A 26,035-nucleotide genomic window follows, 5' to 3' on the forward strand; every position below is an offset into this window, starting at 1 on the left:
GATCTCAACCCCATAGAAAATCTTTGGAGGGAGTTGAAAGTCTGTGTTGCCCAGCGACAGCCCCAAAACATCACTGCTCTAGAGGAGATCTGCATGGAGGAATGGGCCAAAATACCAGCAACAGTGTGTGAAAACCTTGTGAAGACTTACAGAAAACGTTTGACCTCTGTCATTGCCAACAAAGGGTATATAACAAAGTATTGAGATGAACTTTTGTTATTGACCAAATACTTATTTTCCACCAAAATTTGCAAATAAATTCTTTAAAAATCAGACAATGTGATTTTCTGGATTTTTTTTCTCATTTTGTCTCGCATAGTTGAGGTATACCTAGGATGAAAATTACAGGCCTCTCTCATCTTTTTCAGTGGGAGAACTTGCACAATTGGTGGCTGACTAAATACTTTTTTGCCCCACTGTATATCAGTGTGAGAAAAAGTTTTTAGAGAGTACTTGTCCATGGACAAGTGAGTTTGGCAATTGACTTGTCCGAATACATTTTTCACTTGTCCAGAATGGACAAAAATTGGGGCCACTGGAATCTTCTTCTTCGTCATCGTATTTTACATTTTCCCACGGTTTTTACGACACCGCTAACGTAAGTGAGCGGTAAGATTTTACTGCATCACACATAGGGTTGGGTACATAGACATATACGTCTATGGTTGGGTATCGTTTGGATTTTAACGATTCTGGTTCTGCTTTTCGATTCCGGTTATTTTCGGTTCTCAATTCCGGTTCTTTGAGAGGGTAAAAATAAGTCAAACTGGGAGAAAAATATATTTATGAAAAGATTAAGTCAAATCTGTATTCCTATTTACAAATCACTTCATACTGTTGAATTTCTTACGGTTATTGAATACAATTATATAAAAATAATCTCTGCATTGTTTAGTTAGTTCTAAGTGGTGCAGTTTGAGAATGTACAATTGGCCCAGTCTCCTCTGATGTTACACTGCAACCTGCCTGTGAGACAAAGTCCAACCACACATGTCCAACACATAGGACATAACCTAATAATAATAATAATGACACATTAGATGTATAGCTTATAGGCCTAGCGCTTTTCTACAACTCAAATACGCTTACACATGTCCTGCAATACACATGCTGCAGCTGCCCAGCTGCTCACTGTTTGTAAAAGTAAATAAATAGTATTTTCATTTCAATAATGTACTTTCTTTACCCTGCTTCATAAACAATACTGACATCCCTGTGCTCCTCTGAGTCTGGGGGTCCGGGGATGTGAGGACAGCGCGAGGAGGACACAGACAGGGAGGTTGCTTTACTTCATAAAGGAAATGGTGGTCAATATTAACAACATAGGAGTTAAAACGCTTAATAACCTTCATTACGTGTTAGAGAAAGAACATAAGAAAGTTTGACAAAGATGAGGCTGTTAATCGGGCAGCGGATCCGCTGTGTGTAGAGAGAGAGAGACGCTGAGCTGCACTGTGCAGCGATCAGCTGAAACGGAGCATAGAGAGAGCTGCAGTACGCGGGGCTCGGCCTCGCCTCCTGTCCTCACAACTCTTATTAATCCCGGTACCGGACAATTGTTATTTGTTCCTACTCGGAACCAGAGATGTGGTCGTTAATAAAAAAATGTAATATATTACATATTACTTTTTAAAAAAGTAATATATTACACTACTTCGTTACTCTCTACATAAAGTAACTCGTTACTTTACTCGTTACTTTACTCGCCGAGCACGTACGAACTGCGCATGCGTGAGTGGCAATAACTCTCCTTACCAGCAGGCGGCGGTAGTGTGTATTCGTCATTCAAAACAGGCAACAACCGGAAGACAGAGAAGAACAACAACAAACAAACAAATAGCGTGTGCGTTAGCTTCACCTTAGCATGTGATCTTTGCAGGTGTTTGTTGAGGTTTGACCACGTGGTGTTTACAGCAGTGGATAACAGCTTCTGGCCTGGACACAGTTTGCACCTCACCGTCACATTCCTGTCTATTCTTCGGACGAACTCAAAAATAATGAGCATACCTCCACCCCTCGAAAGTTATCGCTGACTCAGCCATGTTTATGCAGCACTGCACGTGGAGATGTGGACGCGCAAGTCGCGCAGATTACGTACATATAAACCTGCGGCGGAAACCCCTCTTGTCTGTCAGTGTGATTATGACTGATTTTAGTAAGTAACGAAGTAACGCGTGTCGGGGCAATGTTAGTAACTGTAGTGTGATTACTGAATTATAAAAGTAGCGCGTTACACTACTCCGTTACCAACAAAAGTAATATTATTACAGTAACGCGTTACACCCAACTCTGCTCGGAACCGTGTTTTGCTTCCCAACCCTGCCACTGCTACACTTCCCGCCCCGTCTAACTGTACAGAAAGCGGCGAGATGCATTTCCTTAGGAATCGACGAGCAGAACCGAAACTAACACTTCTAAACGAACAATGGCGGACACGTACAATTTGCGAATGAGTTCTGCCCTTTGTAAACTGAATGTATCAATAATTTGTCAATACATCAGGCCGAAAAACGTCACTTGTCCGCCGGACAAGTCAATCGAAAGATCTACTTGTCCGATATCGTAAATAACACGTCCCGGACGGTGGGACGTGTACTTTTTCGTACACTGTATATGTATTCCAACTTTTTGGGTAACAGTGTATTTGCCCTTAGCATTAAATCAAATTATTTTTGGTCTATACATGTGGCTGATTACTGTTACCAAACTGGAGGTTAACATCAGATTATACGATACGATATATTTGATTGTTCCTGTAACAAGATTTGTTCCGGACCCCTCCTGCAGTTCTACAGATGATCAAAATTATACAATTTACTTACAAACTTGGTATTACCAACATTACCAATATAATTTGAGATTGAGTATATTTTGTAATGTTAAACACAATCGTACATTAAAAGTGATTTTGAATGTAAAAAGTACATTTCCAGTTAAAGCCATATCGGGTTTTGTTATTGCTATTTTATATTTGATTTGGAACTAATCACTACAGGAACATGAGCTGATTAAAATAACAAACATGACGTCTTCTTTTACACTCCGGCCGCAGCTTACTTAGTAAATATTCATGTTTTAATTGGATTGTTTTCCTTTGTTTGCTGTGTAAATAGTTTGTGTTTGCATGAACACTACATGTTTTTAAAGCTCGGTTGGATGCTACAAAATCAGATGCTGTTGGTACCTGTACATGTGGTTAGATATGTAAATTGTAATCCCTGTACATTTTGCTGTATGATGTCCTTTTGTTGTTCTGTTGTTTATGTTTTTATGTCTTCTTGTGGAATCTACTGCTGCAGGTCTCCCTTGAAAAAGAGATAATTGTTCTCAATGGGATTTTACCTGTTAAATAAAGGTTTTGAATTTAATTTAATGAACAAAAGAAACGTGGAAGCCAGAAAGAAACTTCATTACAGTGTCAGAGAATAGTATCTCAAAGCACTAGACTGATGCATACTCTACGTGAAGTTAATAAATGAATGAACATGAATATCATTAAAGGGGGATTCTTGCAAAAATAATATTTCATTATAGGAAATGTTTGCGCTAATTTAAACATAAGTATAATTTGTAAGGGCCTGATGGTGGTTAATTGTCTTTAGTATTTCACCTTAGTGTTCCTTAACCAACATCTGATAGATTATCACCATATGGAACTGTTACAGTACATCAACTCGTTTTTGACAAGAAAGCTACTGGAGACTTCTAGAATTGTGTGAGTAACACTGTTGTAGACTTCTCTGTTTCAGTGTGTGTACTCTGTATCAATGCTCTGTAGTTGATCTGACTGGAATTGTGTTTTTAAAAACTCAAAACCGCTACAGCATCTGTCAGACAGAAACTTGGGAAAAGTCAAGTGAACTAACTGACTACTAGGGTTAACTTTGATTTAAACATTTGTAGAATACTAAGAGCTTTATTGAGTAGGTGTAACTGTATTAAGGGTTAAACTCATAACTTTATAACTTAGGGTTTAATGTAATTGACTTAAAAGACAATAACACATCAGGAGGAAGCCAGTCTAGATTTCCTTTTGAGGGCCACCAGCTGCAGAGTTAACTAATTAAAAGGACGTTGCCCCACAGCTGTGAGAACTCAGCAATCAGGTGTCCATTTTAGGTAGCACTTTCCTGGAGCGTCAGCTTCAGCGTCAGACAGGCAAAGACATTAGAGTCCTGTGGGAGTCTCTAAGACTGGCAAAGACATTAGAGTCCTGTGGGAGTCTCTAAGACTGGCAAAGACATTAGAGTCCTGTGGGAGTCTCTAAGACTGGCAAAGACATTAGAGTCCTGTGGGAGTCACGAGGGAGGCAAAGAGGAGGCAAATCCTACTTTGATTGAGCTAAGTATCCCTGGTGTTTTTATTTTGTTTTATTTTATTTGGTTGTTTAGCCCCTCATGCTATAATCATGTGTATTTTCTCCATTCCTGTTTATGTGTCTTCTCGCAATTATCACTAGCCCCGTGTATCTCGTAATCGATATAACCGGCCTGCTCTCATCTATCCCACATGCTCCACTGAGATCCAACATCTAGTTTCAGGTGGCCTGTGGAACTGCCAGTCAGCTGTTCCTAAGGCTGACTTCATCTCTGGCTACGCCTCCCTGCTGTCTCTGGATTTCCTTGCTCTCACTGAGACGTGGATTACTCCATCCAACACATCCACCCCAGCAGCTCTCTCCACTGCATATTCCTTCTCCCATACACCCAGACCAACTGGCAGAGGAGGTGGCACTGGTCTCCTGCTCTCTCCCAAATGGAGCTTTTCCCTCTTCAAGCTACCTAACTTTACTCCTTCCACCTTTGAATTCCATGCCGTCACAGTAACCCATCCTATACAGTTAACCATTGTTGTTCTCTACCGTCCACCAGGCGCCTTGGGGGACTTCTTGGAGGAATTAGATAATCTCCTCTCACACATCCCTGAAACTGGCCCTCCCGCTGTACTTCTCGGAGACTTCAACCTCCAGACGGGGAAGATAGACGAACTAACATCTCTTTTAACCGCCTTTGCTTTCTCACTGTCTCCGTCCCCACCGACTCATAAAGCTGGCAATGTCCTTGATCTCATATTCTCAAGGAACTGCGCTACTTCTAACCTCTCTGTAAACCCGCTCCACACATCCGATCACTTCTTCATTTCATTCTCTCTATCCCTTTCCAAACATAACAAACTAATCTCTTCTCATCCTGCACTTGTCCGCTGTAACCTTCGCTCCCTCTCCCCCTCTACCTTTGCCTCGTCGGTGCTCTCAGCCCTCCCTTCCTCTGACTCGTTCCAACTCCTGCCTCCAAACTCTGCTGCAGAAACTCTCCTCTCTACTCTCTCATCCACTCTGGACTCGCTCTGTCCTCTCACATCTCGGCAGGCTCGTCAGTCCCCTCCTGCTCCCTGGCTAAATGATGCACTGCGTGCTAATAGAACCGTCCTTAGGGCAGCAGAGCGGAAATGGTGGAAATCCAAACACCGTGACGACCTCCTAACCTATCAGGCTCTCCTCTCCTCTTTCTCTGCTTCGATCTCTCAGGCAAAAAGCACTTTCTTTCAAGATAAGATCCAATCTTCCTATTCCAATCCTAAAAAACTATTTTCCATCTTCTCCACCCTCTTGGACCCTCCAAAAGCTCCTCCCCCCTCCTCACTTCTGTCAAGCGACTTTGTTACCCACTTTGAAAAAAAAGGTTGATGATATTCGCTCTTCTTTTTCTGACTCACCTTTACTCACCGCTGGGTCACCAGACCCTCCTTCCACCAACACACAAGAGACCCAGGTCGTCGCACGCATCTCTGCTTGTCTAGCTGACAATCTCTCAGTGGATGTCTGCTCATCACCTCAAGCTCAACCTTGACAAGACTGAGCTGCTCTTCCTTCCGGGAAAAGATTGTCCCACTCTTGACCTAACAATCAACATCGGCACCTCAGTTGTTTCCCCGACTCAGACTGCAAGGAATCTGGGTGTGACCCTAGATAACAACCTGTCCTTCACTGCAAACATCGCTGCTACAACCCGTTGCTGCAGATACACGCTTTACAACATCAGGAAGATACGTCCCCAGCTGACACAGAAAGCGACTCAGGTTCTGGTCCAGGCTCTCGTCATCTCACGCCTAGACTACTGCAACTCCCTCCTGGCTGGTCTACCTGCATGTGCCATCCGACCTCTGCAGCTCACCCAGAATGCAGCGGCTCGTCTGGTCTTCAACCTTCCAAAATTTTCCCACACTACTCCGCTCCTACGCTCGCTTCACTGGCTTCCGGTAACTGCTAGAATCCACTTCAAGACACTGGTACTTGCTTACCATGCTGCGAATGGATCTGGCCCTTCGTACATCCAGGACATGGTTAAACCGTACACCCCAGCGCGTGCACTACGCTCTGCATCAGCCAAACGACTCGCCGCGCCCTCGCTGCGAGGGGGACCCAAGTTCCCAACGGCGAAAACACGTGGGTTTGCTATCCTGGCTCCAGGATGGTGGAATGAGCTCCCCATTGACATCAGGACGGCAGATAGCTTGCACATCTTCTGGCGCAAACTGAAAACTCATCTCTTTCGACTCCACTTCGAGCGATAGAACTATTAACGAAGCACTTTTATACTAATAAAGGACTGGCTTTTCTAAAGCCAGTTGAGTAGCACTTGAAATGTTTTTGCTCTATGAAACCTGATGTACTTATATGATTCTGTTTTCTTCAAGTTGTATTTTGTTGGTCGAACGCACTTATTGTAAGTCGCTTTGGATAAAAGCGTCAGCTAAATGCAATGTAATGTAATGTAATGTAATCCTCTGATAAAGCAATATAACATTACATTTCATTTAGCTGATGCTTCCAGGTATATTTGCTTCGAATAAGCCAAACCATTGTAAGTGCTGGTGCATTGGTTTCAAATGAGCCAAATCTTATATTTACTACTACTTTTTTTATGTGTGTTCACTCTGTGACGGAAGATGTGTTTACACTTCCTGCTGTCATGAAATCAATGGAGCGCTCGTTCCACTAATTTGGAGCCAGAATAGCAAATAGGCTTTTTGTTCAGGCGTACCTGGGTCCCACTTGTAGTGAGGGAGCAGAGAGCTGATTGGCTGAAGCAGAGCGATGTGTGTTGGTGTGTATCATTTAGCCATGTCCTGGATGTAGGAAGGGCCTGATCTCTTCACAGCATGTATGCCAGTATCAGTGTCTTGAAGTGGATTGTATTTTGTTTGTCTTTCAATAACACAAGAAATATATATATGTCAATTAATTTAGTTTTTGAGAGATGGGATGAAATAAGTGTAAACTTCTTCCCACCCCTTTTCGGATGTGTAATTAGGTAGTTCATTTGTTTATATATAAAGTCAGTAATATTTTTGTCTATCAATTTGACACTGCTTAAGTTTGTATAGTATAATAATTCTCATGTTTCCTTTTCATTATTATTATTATTATTATTATTTTTTGTATTATTGTTTTACACATTCGAAATAAATCAAATCAGATAAAAATACAAATCAATTGGGGCAGTCAGTGAAGGGAGCGGAGTAGCGGTGACAGAAATGTCCTACATACCAAACTCCCAGGATGGATTATGGGAGGATGGTTCCCGGGGGACTGATGCCCAGAAGGCTGCCCTTCTACCTCTCGCTGCCCCCAGAGACAGAGGGCTCGCTGCAGGGTGTCAGTGCAGAGCCTTAGTCCTACAGGACCCTCAGGGGACGAACTGGCTGTGAGGGTGGCCTTCTTCTGGTGAAATCTTCAAAGTGAATGTCAAAGCCATTTGTTTCAGTGTTTTAGGAGGACTACTTTTTAGGAGAATGTAAAATTCATGCTGAAGGAAGCTCTGTAATCCATCCATTTTGACTCCTCTGATAAAAAGGCACCTCTTCATACTTTTGAGAGACATAGCTGCTTGAATTTTCATAAGATGTTGTTCCACAGAGCACAACAATTGCTATATTTAATCATTTAGTTTGATTAAGTCATGTTATTATTTGTGCTTTTTGTTTAGTATATCATAATGATGATGTTGGGTTAATAGGCAGCTGAAATGCTTCATTTAAATAATTTAGATGAATTTTATGGTTTTAATTTGTGCTATAATTACTTAATTTCTCTCTCTGCAAACGTGCCAAACAAGTCTCTGCCAGGAGCCCAAGAAGAAGTTGTTTCTATCAGATGAGGAAATGAGATTTACAAACATAAAATATGGATGGTAAATAGATTTATTCGCTTGGAAATCAAATTTTAGGAGGAAAACATTTAATCAGATGAAAAAGCCATCATATTCTACTGGAAGGGAAACAGAAACATTGTTGGTAAACACACAAAACCGAACATAACACCTACATTTTATTGAAGTTAGTCTGTAAATTGAAAAAGAAAATCATAAAAGGGTCTCTTTTTAAGTTTGAAAAGACTCATTGAACAGTTGATGTAGATGCATCAAATGAGCTGCGATTTCTCGTCCCTGAAGAGTAAATGTGTTGATAGAAACATCAACTAAAAAACTGACACTATAAGGAAAGACACATCTTCAAAATATGTGATATTCAAACCTAAATCATAACAGCATTCCTTCCCTTTTTAAATGATATGTTATAAATAATGTACACATTCATAATTGACATGAGATGATTTGAGCACTGTTAGTTTTGTTCCTTCTCTGACTCCAATTAGCAAAAATGAATTCATACATAAAACGATTTGAGCATAAACATGGAAATGATTGTAATTCTGTGGACTGCAGTCAGTAACTTCTAAAATAACTATCACCCAATCATTTTCAAAAACTAGTTGGAAGGAGAGTAAACTGTTAATTATAATAGTCTGTGAAGAGTGTCCTTGAAAATCAGTGGAGGCTTCGTGCAGAGGTGACAGCTTCCCTCGTGAAATAGAGAAACACCACCTGCAGGGCATCAAAGTGGATTATTTTACTGTAGTAAGTGCTTGCATCTCTGAGGGCAGCGTCTAAGCATTCATGTTTTTATTTTTAAACCGCAGGTACTTCAGTCAGGAAAAAGCTTTTTGTGACAGTTTCTATCAGTTTGCACTTAGTTGGATCGCGCTGCTCTGTTAGCATACTTAGCAGCGAACCCAAACTCTGCATGAAGCCCAAAGAAAAGTCAGCTCGCTTTTCGAGAAATACATCACCAACTGTGATGATAATTACACATTGTTACAAATGTTACATGTCCAAACTTCCCACAAATACAAAGAACCTGACATTTTAGTTTTGTCTAATGTAATTATATGTAGGTTCAAGAGAAGGAAAGAAGTGGGAGAGTGTACATAACAGCATTATTGTTATTTCACACCAGCCTACGTTTTTGTTGGTGTCCTCCAACGCACCCTGTCACTGTTCCCCTCTTTGTTCCACGCAGTCAACCTAACAGCATGCTCAGCTGCCTTAATGTCACACTACTGAATGAAAGAATAAATTATGAGAGATAGACATGAGATATTTCAAATCTCCAGGCTAAATAAAATACATTTTGTTGCACATACTGTTTACTCGCACAGCTGAACAGGCTGCAGCTTGGCTTTTTGCATTTTTCAAATTGTGCAGAAATGCTCTTTTGCTCAAATTAAATGATATTGTCAGGTCTCTGTGGACACATCTGAACCCAGAAATCTTTACTTAGAAGCCAAAACTGCACTCTTGATAGAAATGAATAATCACACTTAACAAGCAAGACTCATCAAAATAGAGTATCTAGAGAAGCCTCTAATAATTGTACACGTACATAGCATAATGATAGGTTTGGGCTATTCAGCATCTAATTTGAAAACCCATTTGGATTATATGATTCTATTTACATGCAGGTGGCAAATTGGAATATTCATTTGATATTTGGATATGGGGTGAGTCAGCAATGGAATGCTATTCCAAAATGTCCTCACTCTGTCCACCCCCAGAGAGAAAGACTCTTAAAAAGTATTCATTAAATGTCCCCAGCACTGACAGACATTGGTGGTTAAAATAGTATTTTTGGTGAGTGTAGAGTAGATGCTCTAAATTTAACATCATCATGACACTGGGAAACCGTTAATTGTATTTAATATGGGGCATCATATCAGCATAACTCACTCTGCGGCCATCTGGCTGATATGTTTCTATTCTCTATATGCTAACTGGCAAGAGAGTTTCAAATTTGGTTTTGGTTCAAATGAAAGTTTAATTAACTGGTAACACAAGAAGCATAAAGACTTTCATTAGCAGAATGTCATGCCACCAGAAAATGCGTCCATCTCACCAAAATATCAAATCACACCTCCAAACTGCTAACTTGCAAAGTACTTTTTGTGACTATAGTTTCCCAGAAGAAAACACTTTCCCAATGGGTGTTAGGAGAGTAAAAAGCAGAACACAACGTGACAGAAAAAATTATATCTCTATCTGAAAACACCGTTACTCTGTAAAGGACATTTTTAAAAGCAGACATCTAAAAGAAGACCTGGACCTTCCTTTTGTCTGGCTGCAAAAATGCTCCGACAGTGAAAGTGTGAAATTGTCATCTGTTTCCGTTGAAGAAAGATCACATTTGCTGCCCAATCTTGCAGTAGGTCATAAGATCAATGATTTCACTCGAGGCTTCATTGAGCTTTACAAAACCAACTGCAAGATTTTAAATTCAATTTCTAAATGAAGGGGCAGATGATGCAGGAAATCTTATTCTGTGCGCATTGCCTCTAGGGCTGATGGAGCTCTGGCTATAACAGGAGAAATAGAGAGCTGCAGGATTCAATCGTGATGAAATGAAGCTTTGGATTACATTTTCTTTCCAGATCGGGGAAGGTTTAAGCTGAAAAAAAGAAGCACGTTATATTCTGAATTCCTATGTGATTGGAAAATGTGATTCTGATTGTTTTGCGTGTTCATTTTATCTTTATTTACAGAGAGGGTTGCAGCTCGATACAAGAGTTTTGAAAGTCAGTGTCGCATGTATCACAAAGACAAACAAGTGAGAAGGTATGACGGGTCCCGGATGTGGATTTACCTTGAAATTCCTGTTTCAAACTCATTGCTTGTCCTGAAAACGAAGCAATGGGAAGAACTGTTTGCCTACACCTAAATCTTTTATTGATTTTGGTGTGCAGGGATTTAGTCACCAATAACAAAGTCAATCTAGCAATCATATGCTAATTCATTTGTTTAGAAACTATGTTTGAAGTTTCTGCAGAAGTGTGTAGTTTGAAATGTACTTTGCATTGTTCAGAAAAACTGTCTATCCTCTTTCGCCTGATTACTTTTTTTCTTCTTCTTCCCAGGTGCACATTTGTCAACACAAATCTCCCCTCACTGGATTTGCTGTGAATCAGATGAAAGTATTTGACGTGAGGGCTTTTGTGTTTGCACATGAGTGGAGCACAACACAGCAATGTGACTTAGTTGTAAAGTGCACAAGTCTTTCCTTTTTGGGACTTAAAAGAAGAACAAAAAGTAAGTATTAGTAAGAGTTAATGAAGCATTACGTTAGTTCAGGGAGGAGGGGTGCTTCGAGTCATGTGCACCCGGCAGCTGATCATCAGCTGATCCATAAAACATCAATGACATTCAGAGATTCAAACAGGGCCATTGTTCACTCAAGCTATTTGCTCCTCTTTCATCCCCCTTTCACATATTTTAGGCCTTATAGAAATTAGAATATATGTTTGATTTAGCAAATAATTAGCTAATTGCTTCAGCAGAATACTTGGAGAACAGAGATCTTTCCTCTGCAAAAATTAAACATGTATTGATGATAATTATTTTCATCAATGCAGAATTATTTGTAATTGCTTTTATTGTTGTTGCCTGGACCTTTTTGTGCAGGAGCGGGAAAGTTAATAAATGCCAAAACAACGTTCTGGTATCACTTTCTGATAAATAATTCAAGAGGTTCTGATTTGAGTCTGACATTTGAATTTGATCAGATTAATGACAGCACTCACCACGTACACTGGACTCGTTTGGCTTTCTGTGCGTCATGAAGTTGATCTTTAGCGTTGGAGTTTGTTCAATATTGACCGAGCTCAATGACCTGCCTTTGTTTAATAAACTAATCTCATCCCATCAACATTGAATTAGAAATATTGTATTCATTACAGAGGTGTCCTTTCATATTAAACGCTAATATATTGCAGGAGTAACAACCAGTGAACAACATGTTTGTTAGTTAGAATAACTCATTGTAATTCAATCGAACATGTAGGAAATACACGTCTGACAGATATAGACTATACAACCTGCTGATGTTTAAAAAGCATCTTTATATATCACATGTTGTTCATGGATTCTATAGGTTAAGGTCACCCGGGGAAATAATAGAAAGAGGGATAATGTAAAAATAATATCCGTCAAATCCAGGCCCTGCCGCTGTATCTTTCTCAGCTTCAGCTTTCCATGTCCTCCTGTCTCTAGATCGTTCACCCTCCAAACATATATCTCATTGAAATGCATGAGATTAATCATGAGCCCATTGGAAGAAATATTGTACAGGGGATGAGATAAAGACGGCTTTCTTTTTTCCTAATTGCTGTGAATATATATTAAAGTGTTAAGGCTAAAGAAATGCCTGCAACTTCTGGATCACACTCCTCAGGAATGAGCTGAAACACTTGCGTGGTAAAGGTGTTTATCTTCATCCACTAACCTCAGCATTGAGTAATATACTCACTCTCAGCACTGTTTGAATAAGTTCAAGGGCCTCCGAGCCTCTTCATTTGTTGTTGACATCTGAAAAGAGTGACACACAGGGGCCTCTGTGGTGAGACAAATGTTACGATTGATTTTGAGAAGTGTAGGTCGAAGCAGAGAACCCAGGAAACTTCATTCTTGGTATTACATGCGGCAAGAAAGGATGTTTTTTTACTTTCAGGCAGAAGATACAAGAGCTTGAACAGAGGGTAATCGACTAAATTAATGGAAATTTGGTACCTTCACAGTTACTGATGTTTTACTCCTTTTAGCACATGTGGTGATGGGGAGTGTGACAGTGAAGTATCAATAAACACTGTGATTCATGCAGCAAGGGCTCTGGCACAAAGCATTGGGAACTGCAGGTGAAATATGATTATGACAAATGGAAGTTCTCAAATTGTAGATAATTGTTCGACAAATGGCAGGAGATAACTGATGGCACAACAATGGTTTGTTATATGAGATGCTGTGCTTATTTCCCTTTATTTTGTGAGTTGAATTGTGGTCCAGAAACTCTGAATAGAGATATTTCTTAAAGCACTAACACTGCTGATACCTGGAGAAGAAAATCAAGAGCAGTTGATTTTTCAAAGAGTCATTACAGCGAATATGTAATTTAGTTGGATGAATCCTTTATAGCCTAACGCTAACAATGATTTTTATGACTGAACCACCCACATAATATCATGGGAGCCTGCTCTGGTCTGTGTTGTCTCTTGCAGAGTGCTCCCACTCATATTGTTGTAAGTGCAATAAGAGTCGAAGAGAGTCTTTTTCCACTCAGCATGGCTCCTGAAGAGATCATAACTCTCCCTCCTCATAATTTTTCTGTCAGTATGCCGGATGGGAACTATTACATGCCACAGATCATCATTCACTATGCAGGGCCCCCCCATACATACTGGCAATTGTATTATGCAAGATATTAGTCAATTTGTGTGTCAGCTCACTGGTTATGCTAATTTCAGATGTGTCTCATGTGCCTTGTAGTCTGTTCTAAGGATGGCAAAGACAAGATGCTCCTGTCAAGCGATTGCACTTCTCCACCATTCAGATTTATTTTACAACATGTCAGTTTCTCAGGCTTGGTTTAAGATCAGCTCCATTGTAATCCCGCCCCTTTAAAGCCCTCGGGGAATGAATGGAGTCTTCTTCATGTCTCCCTGCTGCGTTGGAGGTTTTCTGACAGACCAATAACAACAAGCCTCGGCAGCAGAAGCAAATTGTCAGTGTGGCCGATCCTTCACTCGTCTGTCGCCATTAGCATTCAAGGTTCATTAGCTGGCAAGCACCCAATATAAAATATAATTGCAGGCTATAAACTCGTGTTGACACACGACCACTGGCTCCCATTCAACATGCTTCATATTAAGAACTAAAGGCTGCAAGACCTCTCTAACCCTTTTTTGATACTGTTATCCCTTCATACTGTATGTTTTTCATTAATCTGCAGATACAAAGTAGCCATTATGATGTTATATTATCATTACATGGTGTAAATTAGTATTCCTAAAACATATATTTAATTAAGTATGTCTTAAGAGGGCCCTTTCCCTACATCTACACAATACTGACTTCTGTGTGCTGTTTTATGATGTATTCAGATTGAAAGTGAGGTGAATTTTTCCCTGGTAGACCGTGCAATCTGTGGCTATCCGGCCCAAACAGTCAGTGTCTGCTGTACTTGTGAGACAGCTCAGACTGTTGACTGCTGTCAAAACTGACCAAGAACTCCAGTTCTTTGTTATGGTCCTCCAGACCCTTACTTTTCTCTGTGTAGTCACGATTTTTGTGTTTTAAAGCCTCAGGGTGAGTGCAGATGTTTCCCTTAATTACAATTGAGTAAACTTTCACCTATTGGAAACGTATCGTAACACCATTCCATGAATATGTCTATAACTCTCCCCCTGTGTGAAATGTGCTTTGCATTTCATACAGCACACTGACCTTGTACTCATCTTCACTACAGCACCTGCGTCATCATTTGTGTTGAAACACAAACTTAAACATAAAAAAAAAAACCTGGGCCAAAAGCATTTTCTGTCTGTATGAAATCTGTAAGCATTCTATATAATCACCACTTAGTTCAGTTCAGTGACATTTGAACTGGCTAAATTAAATAGAGCACAGTTATAGTAAAAGGTTAGAGGAGTAGTTATTAATAATTCAAGGGAGGTAAATGCAAAGAAATCCAGAGGGGCCAAATAGCCTTTATAAACTGCTGTGTTGACAAGGGCATTACATATTGATCAAAAGAAAGTGAGATTCAATCAATTCATGTAAAATAATTCCAGCTCTGACCTAATGTTCTCCATTTAAATCTACAATATTATGACACATTACACTGATGGGACATATTCTATGGCATGACTGTAGTGAAGGTTACACTTGAGGAGAAACACCCTACAAATGTCAGAGTACGGCAAATTGGGATTAAAACATATTTAACTGCATGTTCTGCCCACCGAATGATGTGTGTTAGTATTTGTGTTTGAGCAGGTGATTTATCTTTCAAATCAGACCTGTCTTTCCAGATCTGCATGTCTGGGTCGGGTTCATCAACAGCTGATTAACAGAGAATGGGCTTTTGGTTCTGAGACAGAGGGATGAGACCACCATGACTTCCCCAAGGAATTCAAGGAATCAAATTTAAAAGCTATTTTAGGCTCCAGTGCCAGGTACACTCACGTCACCTGGGTGGATTTTTTTATAGGGTGAAATAGTATCCTGTGTGTGTGTTTGTGTGAGTGTGTGTGTGTGTGTGTGTGTGTGTGTGTGTGTGTGTGTGTGTGTGTGTGTGTGTGTGTGTGTGTGTGTGTGTGTGTGTGTGTGTGTGTGTGTGTGTGTGTGTGTGTGTGTGTGTGTGTGTGTGTGTGTGTGTGTGTGTGTGTGTGTGTGTGTGGGCGAAAAATCAGCATAGCAGGAAGGGGTGGGAACTGTTGGCAGTGACTTGGTCGTCAATGTTTGAGTGAATGAGACAGAGAGGCAGCCAAAGACATGATTTTTGGGTGTGTATATGTGTGCGTTTTAATGAAAGAGTGTTAGTGTTTGTGATACAGTTAGCGCTTCTTTCACTGTGTATGTAAGCCTGTCCACATCCTCCAGGAGATGTGTTTGGGTTGAAATATAACCCGTTCTGTCAGCCTAATTTCTCTTTGTGATGATACAACACTTTCACGGCTTCCCCGTATCACCTTGTTGTTGACTCACTGCCCCTGCAAGTGTTTGAGTTTTTCAACTGGTGATGACTGTGTTTGCATGCGTTTGAGTGTGTAAGAAAAGAGAAACGGTGTGTGATATGGTCAACGTTTGTATGGGTTTGTATGCTTTTGCCTGTGTACTTGTGTAAATCAGCCTTCTGTAAGCGTGGAGCGTGTTGTATGGTGTGTGGTGAAGAAGCGTACAGTAGAGTAGACATGGTCTCCATCATCTGACAGCCCTCTGTCCTGAGATGAGAAGACTGTTTTGTTCCTACTCTCTCACATAAACACATAATATCCAGCTGCTGGATAATTCAAACTCCCCATGCAGGAGGTGTGACTACTCATGTCTCCTCGCACATTCCTAGCCTTCCAGACAATATCCTTTCACCTCGCTCTCCAGCCTGCATATCTGCCTCCAGCATTTGAAGACCCCTCTCTTCCTGCTGAAGCATGTTTACATAGGAGTGAGTGTGTGCTTTTTCTCCCTCTCCGTCTCTTTCGAGTGCCTGTTCAATAGACAGATGGTTGCACTTCCTTTTAAGGATTGATCGCAATAGCCTATCACTTACATGTGTATAGCATCTGCGTAGGGTTGTATTCAAGTGCATGTGTGAGGAGCAAGGTAAAGGGTCAGACCCGGAATTAGCCTAACACGAAACCACATTGTTTTTCAAAGCATGGTATTTCATAGTTTGGATAGTGGGAATTGTTAGGAACGAGCTGTCACTGCGGCCAATTTACAGCAATGCACAAGCTTTTTTTTCTCCCACCCGTGTTCCAGTCTCGCATCCACCACAAAACTTGGCTTCACCTCAACGACAGTAACTTAGCTCTTGTTTTAAAACACACACAAGGTATGCATTGGACCTCATCCAGGTTTAGATTTACTGTGAGAAAGGAAGAAAGGTGAACTTTCAAAGATCGTCAAGTGGCTCCAGCCTTTTGCTTTGACATATTCCTGAGCCATTCTTCCACCGTCTGTATTTGACGCTTTTTTATTTCTTCCCGTCTCTTGCTTTCACGTACACACATACTACACAGGCATGTCTAAGTGTCTGAGAGTGCTGTGTCGAAGGATTCCTGCAGTTTGTTACTGAGGCTGTCAAAAAGCACTGAGACCCACCACAGAGGTGAGGATGTGTGTGAAATCCCATGAGCCTCTACCACTGGTCAGGAGAAAAACTACAACCCACCTTTTTTACATGTTTATTTTTCAAGAGCTGAAGCCTATAACAAAAACACATGTTCATACTGTTTAACATTAGTTTAACACATTAGAGGGGACATGTAAGACCCAGATTATGTTTTGTAAATAATTACAACACTACAACAGGTTATCTAATTGCATCAAAATGCATTGACATTTCACTCAAAGGCAACATATATGAGGATTTTAATGTTTTCAATCAGGCAACACCCATTCTCTTGAATCAGAAATCTCAAAAAATATCTTGAAGGAATGTGGTTTTCTAAGTGCACTTAAACTCATGGATGAAAATACTATATATGTGTAATTTTGTGTTGGATTCATGCATAAAAAAAGGTCTTGTAAAGGCTAAGGGTAAGGTCAAAGTTTTGGTTGTACACTACTTTGTAAAGGTGAGGGAACATCTGGGTCATGGCTTAAGCCGCAGGGGTGCCCAACCTTTTTTGAACCGAGAGCTACTTTTAAAGTTGCCAGTCTGCCGAGATCTACCAGTCCAAATAGAGAGGCATAGCCATTACTGACAGCCTAGCCTACTATCAGGTAAATACACACTTCTACTTGTATAAAACTGACCTTTGTACGATGAATACTTAATAAAATACTGCAGATCCTTTATCTTACCTCTTTCTAATCTACACAGTACACACATACAAGTATTTAACTGAAGTTACACAATTGTTGTTGATACAGAGTTGGAGTTTATTCAAACGTCACATACTACAGTGGGTAATGTTTTCAAGAAACATTGAATAGTATGACACAGGAAAAAAAGAAAAGACTCTGAACCCTTTCTTTGCCATTATATAAAATTAGTGTTGCTACAAAAGTATAAATTAGGCTTACTAATAAGACAACTCAGATCTGAAGCTGCACAGGAATCTGCTGCCAAAGTGCAATAAAAAAAGACACAATTAATAGAATCAAACCCTTTTTTTGTTGCATTTTAGTAGATTATAAAAATAAATGCCTTTAAAATAGGATGCAAGCAACACTAGTTTCTTAACCTGAATTGATAATAGACTATAATCAATTTAAACAGAACATATCTGAATGTTTGCATTCTTATACCATTGTGTACAATAATTATAATGAATAAGTTCAAACAAACTAAAACTTACATCTGATTAATAACGGTATCTAACTTGAGTTTTTATTATATCAAAAACCTGTTGAAATGCTTCTGTTATTTTTACTGTTCCCCAAAAGCGCGTCGGCAGCCTCCATGAATGCTTATTTCACAACTTCGCCGTCTTTGAAAGACTTCATGTGTTTCGCAAGAACGTGACTGACACGATAAGATGCTCTGGTAGCAGCCTTGCTCTTGTTGTTGGGCCTGGTGGAAATGGACTGCTGTGCATTTAGCTGCCCTTTCAGGCCCCTCCCCTTTTGGAGCGTAGGGCAGAATTAGGAGGGAATTCCGTCTCGTAGCGTTTGTGCACTGTTTTGAAATGCCGCTCCCAAATTACCCTTCTTCGATAAAGCCACGCTCGCATTGCAGATGAGACAGATGGACTTTGAATTGGAATAGATACAAAAATAATCATCCTCCCACTCGGAGTGAAAATTATATAGGCCTATGTTGGGCTTTTTTGCTTCTGCCATAATTGCGGTCTTGTGTGTGTGCGGACTGTCACTCCTGTTGACACGGACAACGTCAGCGAAATACTGCCCAATGCCCACCAGCCACGCCCCGACACATGGGGTCACGCCGGCCAATCACAAAGCTTTGATGCGTTCAAGTGCATTATTCTGGACAGGAAGATTATGTTTCAGGACATTAACATACAACAGAATGTTGTTGTTCTATTTTTAGACACATCTCGCGATCGACTGGGAATCTCCCCGCGATCGACCGGTCGATCGCGATCGACTGGTTGGGCATACAGCCGCTAATGGGATTTGTCCCTTGAAAAAAACAAACATATGTTGTTATTTGCTGACACAAGTGATGATGTAATTGTCTTTGGAGGACAGTCTGTTTTAAAGATATTTCTATACTATACATATTGGGAAAAGCTTCATAGCTAGTATTTTAATGTTTTTCCCACAAGCTTGGTAATTTTTCTTGCCAGATTAAGTATGATTCAAGCATTTATGGTTATTTACGGCAACAACAAATCAGTTTCAAAGAGATCATAGCTTGTTTAATATCGATAGGTCAAACTGACCTGGAGCATAACACAGGACATGAATCATGGTGCCGTTAAAGCACCTTGTACAACCATTTATTTCACCTCCACCTCTCTGTGCCTCTTCTGTACTGAGAGAGTGTTCAACTACTTCCTGTATTGGGACTAAACTCAGTCAATATAAATCACGATTTCAAAATATTTTCCTCGGTCCATTGGAGACAGGGTTGCAAAGTTTGCTGCAGCATGTTCAGTTTTAGAGAAACAAATGTAACTGCTTTGAGTAAAGTAGAGAGGTTTCCTACATAGCTCTCACTTTGTAGTTTGTAAATACTGTGCCTCTCCTTGCTCTGGATACAACGGAGATCTTTCCAAGTGTCGTGTCTTGGCCTGATCCCTTGCACAGCCATCCTTGGCACACTGCATAACCTCTCACACTGATTATTATTTCACTTCCTCACATTGTTATTTTATCAGACTAAGCTCCCGTCAAGCTGCCGTCTGTTTATGGCCGCTGGTGCCAGTGTAAGCAGGACTCAGACACTCTGCTGCACTAATCTGGATTGCAGCATAAAGGACACCTCAATAAAAGCAGATCTCCTGGCTGCCTACGGTCATAAAGGAGAATAAACAAGGTTAGGGCAGAATAATTATGCTGAGCTGCTTCCTGGTATTAAGGAACTGACGGGACTTCTTCCATTGTGCAGACACAAGTCCCGTTTCTCTGGTTCTATACAGGCAGGAGTGTTTACACTGGTCACAATTGCATTTTCCACTTGGAAGATTCAAACTTGATAGTTATGCAATTCTAATATATGCCTAAAACAATCATAGATTTATTGATGGACTTTTTTTTGCTGGAAGATTCCTTCTCTCTTAGAGTTGAAACATGCACATCATCAATCTGGCATACAATGTGCAGAACAGTAAATATGTAATAATACATTTGATAGTAACAGTAACAATAATTACGTCAACAACATTTGTACAAACAGATATCTTCTTTCTATGACATGGCCTGGAGGTGTGAACATACAATAAATAACAAACTAATACATAAATAGACTTTAAAATTCACTTCGACCTAATGGCCATTGATATACTTATTTTCAGCTGGTGTATGCTAGCAGTATGGCTGCAGGGATGTCAATGTTTGTATTGGTCCACCACTTTGGTCGTTTTGGAGTAACTAGCAGTCATTACCAAGCTGTTGCACTGCAGATTAAAACATTATTGCAAAATGGCTTAATTGTCGGACAAAATGAAAACGAAATACAGAAGAATGACAGCTGCTATTCTTCAAAATGTGCTATATTGTCAAATAAAGGATCTGCTGCCGGATCGTTTATCGACACTTTAACATGGTGAAAATAAAGTCGACCCAACCCTGCCGCATATCGACAAAAGAACCTCCTTGAACCTCCGAAAACTTTATCTCATTTAAACCCAACTTGAAAACTGTGATTGTCTCTGAAGCAATAGAAATCTGAAATGAGTTTAAGGATGAGCTCTCATCAGCAGCAAAAACAAACAAAGTGATTCGTTTTCATTCCTTACCAAGTACTGAGAGACTGAAGTGGGAATTAAGCGTGATTGCTGGTGCAAAATCACTTGGTGACAGGAGGAGTTTGTGTGCAGTTTTATGCAAATGAGGAGCAACACAACATTACAATAGCCAACTGAGGCATAGATATGTTCACTTTATGTTTCATGGCTGCACAACATGTCCCTTTGGTCTTTATCAGTCTGCTCTCACCAGTAGCTGTAGTTGTTTTCAGTGTCATTTACAAGTGGGCAGGACATTTAAAGGGGTTTGAGATACATATACTGTAGGCAACTTCATGATCAATATATGAGCAAAACCAATAGAACGTTAGATTGTTATATGTCAAATAAATATTGTATTATTTAGAGTATTATTATTGTATGAAGTTATAAATCGCTTTTATCATGAATTTGTTCCTAAAAAAATATTTACAAGAGCAACACAAAAAACGCAAGTCACACTGGACAAAAGAGACGTCCATTTTCCAACATGGAGAACGTCTTCTCATCCAAGGGAATAAACACGCCATTATTCCCCTGGATTTTTTATTTACCTTATCTCCCCAGCACGTCCTCTACTGTTTGCTACTCGGATGCAGAGATCACTTACGCCCTGTTGGTGATAATAGATGAAGAGCTTTTGAGAAGGACATTTCTTGTCAGCTGCATGCAGAGTGTAAAAGATGTGCCATCAGATGCCTCTGACAAATTACAGTGACATATGTGAAGTTCAACGTGTCCTTATCTGACTCTTGGCTCCTTGAACTATTCACACAGTAATTGCAAAGTGTCTCATACCATCTTGTTTAATAACACACATACTTAGTATTAATACCACATGGACTGTATTAATTAAAAAAACAAAACATTGAAAAGTTTTTTTTTTAGAGACAGCTGCAGCGATCAACATGTCTGAAACGCAAGCACGATGTTAGCAGATGGAGATATTCCAAATTAAGACATTCTAAATGTCATGTTAGTTTTGGGAACAAAGCAAATGTATCAAGACAAATATTTTTGCTCCATAATTTTTCCAGTATTATTAGACATATGTTTGTAATCAAGTGGACAGTGTGATGCGTCACAGGCTTTTGTCTTTAAACTCAGAAGACATTGTATTTTACGTTTTTTTGTTACCTCAACAGCCTGTCACACATACCAGGGAAAGAAAGAGAAACAACAAACAGAGAAAGAAAGACTTGACCTTAAGTGCTTTTTCGAATAATTTGATGATAACAGTTTCATTTATATCCAAGCGGTTTTAATACATAAGGTCCCAGTATTCTTGAGGCAGCAAAAACTCATATTGTTTTAAAAAAGCCTGTACATTATAAGCCTTTTGCAATAATGCCGTTCATATTCGTTCCTTCATGCTCTGTGACTTGCAATATTAAGAACTGATTTACTGGCATAAAATGCTGAAATTGACATCGTTTTGTTTTGTAGAAGCTCCTCTGTCTTGGAATAGTCTGCAATTGCAATGGAAACTGAGCAATCTGGTGCCACTAAATGTTTTTAAAGCTCGGTTGGATGCTACTCAATCGGAAGCTGTTGGTACCTGCTCATGTGGATAGTTATTGTAAATTGTAATCCCTGTAATGATGCTGTATTATGTCCTTTTTGTTGTTCTATTTATGTTTTTATGTTTCATGTGGAACCTACTTGAGCAGGTCTCCCTTGAAAAAGAGATCAATGATCTCAATGGGATACACCTGGGTAAATAAAGGTTTGAAATGAAATGTAGATGCATATTCATTGCGGTTTTCTTTTTTCATTACCTAGAGCTCAGATACTGCTGTGGAAGAGATAACAGAGAACATTGAGGCTGTATTGGTAACATTGGATTACATTTGCGCATCATTTCCTGTGAAACCCTCGTTCAGTGAGCATATCGTGTTTGCCCTCCACCATCAGTCCCTCATGATGCCATCCATCTTGTCACCATTGTGTCTTGAAGCATTGGCTCCACCAGCGATGATTTATCCAGCAACTCGTCTCCAGTAGGACTCAGATGAGGGTGTTGCACTTTTCTTTTACTTATACATGTGATGTTTTGGTGTTGTTTTGTTTCTTTCCGTTAACCGTCAAGTGGGAAATAAGTTTTTTTTTTGTGTGTTTCTCTTAGTATCCTAAGATACTGTTATGTTTAGCTGTGAAGAAAAACAAATTATTATTATGAAGGGCAGACCATCTATTTGTATTTATTTGTTTTTTTTAGAAAGGGGCAGGTCACATACGATTTTATTCTTCTCCCTGCTCCTTTTCGCTCAATGGTGTTTTGGTAGTCATGTTTTGTGGCAATTATTGTACATTTGGTTTTGCGTACCATGAGCGGGACAAATAAAAATGAAATGAAACCTTTGTTCGGAGGAGGTGCTGTAAAGGCTTCGCACGATAACAAACTCACTTAAGTTTTGTGAACTTTAAAAGTTAGCCTCTCAGAGACAGCATATCCATGTCCTGCCAAGTAGGCACTAAACGCCTATACTTGTCAGCAGTGAGTACCTGACAGATGGCCTTGTGCGCTTTCATAACCCATGCCAGCATCTTCTGACAGCAGCCCCATCATCACCAGCCTGTGATAGATTTAGCTCATCCTGTGCAACCAAAAGTGCCTTTTTTCCTTTTTTGCACGACAAGGCTAGCGATACTTCATTTTCCTACCTCTTACACCCGATCTCAGAAAAAAACATTGAAATGCATTTTCATAGTTTAAAAATGATGTTCATATAATGTGTCGCTCTAATATCCACGTCTTACAGTATATCTTTATGTCCAGGTGCAATTCCTGAACAAAAACAGGCACACATTTTATTGATTAGCATTGTATAGCAGATTTCCAGTCTGTGTTATTACTGCCTGTATTAAATGAAGGCTTAAAATCCGAACCTTTATTCGTCCCACAGAGGGGACATTTAAAAAAACAATACCCAATTTGGTATGAATAAAATATAGTTACAGTTCCTCTTATGCCTACTACTTATTCAGAGCAACACTTTCCCTGTATGGTTCTGGGAAAATGTGATAGAAGACATTTACGAGTCTACAAAAAGCATCGCCAGAGTGGCTCTGATGTTACACTGGACCGGATGTCTTAGGTTGTGAAAAAAAGAAGAAACAGTCTGCGGTTTCTCTGCTATCTGACTGTGATTTGTGTGCAGCTTGGAAGATGTATGAGGTATCACAAAAAAATCAAATCAAATCAAGTTATATTTATATAGCACGTTTATAAACGATTTTTGGTCGAGCATACATATAATACATATACATATACATATACATATAGTACATATAATAAAAATAGCCTACAGTAGAGACACTTTACAGCAAATACAACAGCACAGATTGTTCAGAATATCAGTATGAGAAAAACGACACCCTCTGTCCTTAGACCCTCACATCGTACAAGGAAAAACTTCCAGAGAAAACCCACAGTTTAAGGGGAAAAAATGGGAGAAACCTCAGGGAGAGCAACAGAGGAGGGATCCCTCTCCCAGGACGGACAGACGTGCAATAGATGCCGTGTGTAAATTGAAGAGATAATACATTTGCAACATCGGTAGACCAAATGTGAGGAAATGCATGTGTCTGTAATGATGAATCTACGAAGATGTCAACTACAATTCTGTGGGAGCCTTCAGGGAAGCAGCATGACGAGACCCAAGGCAGGACCGCAGAGACAGGTTTAGCCACGACCCGAAGTCCACGACTTAATCCAGAACTCAGGATAGAGGATCCAGGACACAGGACCACAGCAAGAGGATCAGCCTCGACTCCGGATCCCGGCGTAGATATAGACACAAAACAAGAAAACATTTGGCTGGGTTAATCGGAACAAGAGAATACACAGACACAGACAGACAGACGGAAGAACAAGCACTCCCTTAGAATAGGTTGAGGGCAAAGGGTAGCAAGTAAGAGAGTAAGAAACATAGGTGGAGAAGCACACTCAGGGAACAAAGTCCCCACTGGAGCCTTAGTTGGAAATTGATGAGAGATAGGGAGGTACGCTGTGTCTACGAATCGTAACACTCCCCGGCCTGTCTAAGCCACTCTGCAAACCGTTTTCAAAAAAGCTTTCAAACATGAAGCTCACACAAGGTTAAAGAACTTTACTGAGATTGTTTAAGTGTTCATTCTAAACGGTGATGAATAGCAGGATATCCATGCAGAGGTTAACAAATCCCAAGGAATAGGATACCAAAAGTCAAAGCCTTTGAAGGAAATAACACATGCATTATGTGCCTTCTCACCTCTTTTACTGGGTCCAAAAATATGTATATAGTCGTCAGGTATTTTAAAAATGGCAAGCATTTCCAACATTCATCTAAAGTGCTGAAACTCTGAAATCTGGTCCAAATAACACTGCTTATTGTACGATGTGAGGGTCTAAGGATAGAGGGTGTCGTTTTTTCTCATACTGATATTCTGAACAATCTGTGCTGTTGTATTTGCTGTAAAGTGTCTCTACTGTAGGCTATTTTTATTATATGTACAGCACTTTGGCTCGACCAAAAATCGTTTATAAATGTGCTATATAAATAAAACTTGATTTGATTTGATTTGCTGTTTTATAATCTGTGTTTTATAATTTATGTGTGGCGTTCGCCTATAGTTTATCTTTTTTATACTGTGGTATTAAGCGGGAGTTATACAGTCTGTGTTTTGTTTATTTGTTTATTGGACAAAATCTAAAGTGGCACAAAAGAGAAAACAAAGCCCACTCTTGTCTCATCCTCCCTGCGTACAGGAGTGCAACCTGCCGACAAAATGTAAAACAGACTCAGACCATGACTGGATTATGGACAAGCCAGTCGAGGCAGATATATTTCCTATCCCTCTGGACGTATGTCAGACTGGCACAGCAGTAACTTAATATTGCCTCTCAGAGAACAAGTGGCATGGCAAGAAACGATTGGCCAGGCTAGCCTGCTAGCATGCTAATTTCAACACAATACGTCGGTACATTTGACATCAACACTTATCCTTTTTGTTTTTTGTTTTAACATTTCAAGACATATCTTACACCCTGCACCTTTAGGTCTGTTATCAGCAAAATGCCAGTGCAGTTGTAGCCCACGTCTTCTGTTGATGTAGATTATGTTAATGTGAGATAAAACGTCTGGGTCAGAGCAAGCCTTTTACGCTCAATAGATGGAAATCGATAACTCAACAGAGCAGCCAGTGTTGTGGTAGCACATTCACCCTGAAGTCTTTTCCAACTTGTATCACTTGGAATGAGCTATTTACTGGTATCTACAACAGTCATCTCTTATTGGCAATGCCACATTA

At 40.0% G+C, this 26,035-nt stretch overlaps 1 protein-coding gene across 7 annotated transcripts in view; it reads left to right on the forward strand.

Annotated features, from left to right (window-relative positions):
* chrm3a (cholinergic receptor, muscarinic 3a) overlaps nt 1-26,035 on the forward strand; it is a 91,272-nt gene that overhangs the window by 56,192 nt on the left and 9,045 nt on the right. The window contains exon 3 of one of the 7 annotated variants that reach the window (XM_034238093.1): nt 11,249-11,420. The exons of 5 other annotated variants lie outside the window; for them this stretch is intronic. The gene's annotated coding sequence lies outside the window, so the exon portion shown is untranslated. The remainder of the gene's footprint in view (nt 1-11,248; nt 11,421-26,035) is intronic. One more of the 7 variants, XM_034238095.1, reaches the window with a different exon arrangement.

This window comes from Gymnodraco acuticeps, unplaced genomic scaffold, assembly GCF_902827175.1.
Source record: "Gymnodraco acuticeps unplaced genomic scaffold, fGymAcu1.1, whole genome shotgun sequence".
Lineage (NCBI taxonomy): Eukaryota > Metazoa > Chordata > Actinopteri > Perciformes > Bathydraconidae > Gymnodraco > Gymnodraco acuticeps.